Here is a 2401-nt window from a genome sequence, read left to right as displayed (position 1 = left end):
ACGAATAGTGATAAAGATGTGAGACATAGGGTTAAAAATATAACCCGAACACCATGTATTTAGTTAGTCATCACATTTAAACTTCTGTTTTGGCAAGTAGGAGAAATAAAATAGCATTAGTAACTTCACTCTTGAAAGATGTTCCGTTATTCCTTCAGCAATTGTGGTGACTTGATTAGTTACTCCTTTTACGGCTTCTTTTCAGCTTCTTTCTGTTGACATATTTTGTGTGTTCCTTTTCACGGAAGTAATAAAGGTAAAAAAAGAAAAACAAATTTATCTATTATCAAGTACTTACTCATCTTGAAGTGAAAGTTCTATTGCCGGTTTAAGTCAGGATTTAAAAATTATTTGTAGATTTTATTTTTTTGCTTTTAAAATTTTCATTAAAACGTAATGTTGCTTACATACTAAAACAATAAAGCCAAAGCTTCATACTGTCCATTCTTTTTTCCAGCTTATAATTGCAATTAGTAGTTTGAGTGTCTTTCCAACTATTTTCTATGTCTCTCCACATGTTATTTACACATCTACAAGTATAAGATGATACACATAGGGTTATGCGATAGTATGACATTCCACAATTTTTTTTCATTTTTAATTTAATAATATATCTTGGAGATCTTTGGTACAGGAGTATCTTCCTTCTCTTTGATAACTGCATATTATTCCACAGTACAATGTATTATAGTTTATTTTCATTTTTCCCTTCTTCAGAGTTATTTAGATTGTTTCTAATTTTTTTTTGATATTACGGTTTTTCAACATTCTATACACCTTTTTCCAGCTCAGGTGCGTATCTGCAGGACATCCTTACAAGCAGAATTGTTGAATTGAAGAGAGTATGTGTGCTTTAAATTTTCAGCTACAAACCCAGATTACCTTAAAATAATGCTTACCGGTATATGTTCCTACCACTGATATACAAGAATACTTGTTTCCCATCCTCACCATTGCTTGATGTTATCAGTCTTTTAAGTTTATTACCAAATCTAATGGGCAAACACCTAGTTAAAAATTTTGTAAAGAAGATCTTTTCACATGTTTGATGAACATTTTTTCCTCTTTAGTGATGTTGATATGATTTTTGATTATAGTGTTTTTATTTATATTTTCTTTATATTATTTTGTATTTAATCTTGCACACATTCTTATTATTCATTGGCTTATTATTTTTTGTTATTTTTAATTTGCAAGTTGTTTATACATTCTGGTGTGTATTTTTTTTTCCATTTTATATCATGAAATATTTTCTTCCAGTCTGTTACTTGATGTTGAACTTTGTTACGTTTATTGGTGTTATTTATTTATTTATTTATTTATTTATTTATTTATTTTAATGATTTTTTATTATATTATGTTAGTCACCATACAGTACATCCCCGGTTTCCGATGTAATTTCAGATGATTCATTAGTTGTGTATAACATCCAGTGCACCATGCGATGCCCTCCTTACTACCCATCACCGGTCTATCCCACATTCCCCCCCAACCCCACACTCCCTCTGAAGTCCTCAGTTTGTTTCTCACTTAGTCCATAGTCTCTCATGTTTCATTCCCCTTCTGATTACCCCCTTTCTTTATCCCTTTCTTCCCCTACTGATGCATCCTAGTTCTTATGTTCCATAGATGAGAGAAATCATATGATAGTTGTCTTTCTCTGCTTGACTTATTTCACTTAGCATTATCTCCTCCAGTGCCATCCATGTTTGTAGCAAATGTGTTGAGAACTTCATGTTCTTTCTGATAGCTGAGTAATATTCCATTGTATATAATGGACCACAACTTCTTAATCCAGTCATCTGTTGAAGGGCATCTCGGCTCAGCTTCACGATTTAGCTATTGTCGACATTGCTGCTATGAACGTGGGGGTGCATATGGCCCTTCTCTTCACTACGTCTGTATCTTTGGGGTAAACACCCAGTAGTTACCAATAAGCTGGATATCATAGAGTAAGCTCAATTTTTAACTTTTTTAAGGGACCTCCACACGGTTTTCCAGAGTGGCTGTACCAACATTCCACTTCCCAACAATGTAGGAGGGATCCCCTTTTCTCCACATCCTCTCCAACAATTGTTGTTTCTTGCGCCTGTCTATTTTTTGCCATTCTAACTGGCGTAGGTGATATCTCAGTGTGGTTTTGATTTGAATTTCCTTGATGGCTAATGATTTTTTTGAACATTTTTTCATGTGTCTGTTAGCCATTTGTCAATCTTCGTGGAAAAGGGTGATCACCCGTTTCGCATCTTCTGCCCATTTTTTTGATTTGTTATTTTGTTTCTAGTGTATTGAGTTTGAGGAAGTTCTTTTTGTAGATCTTGGATACCAGTCCTTTATCTGTAGTGTCATTTGCAAATATCTTCTCCCATTCCGTGGGCTGCCTCGCTGGTTCAGTTTAGGC

This window comes from Ursus maritimus, unplaced genomic scaffold, assembly GCF_017311325.1.
Source record: "Ursus maritimus isolate PB19 unplaced genomic scaffold, ASM1731132v1 scaffold_14, whole genome shotgun sequence".
NCBI classification, from domain to species: Eukaryota; Metazoa; Chordata; class Mammalia; order Carnivora; family Ursidae; genus Ursus; species Ursus maritimus.
Note: the sequence above shows the minus strand (reverse complement) of the source record.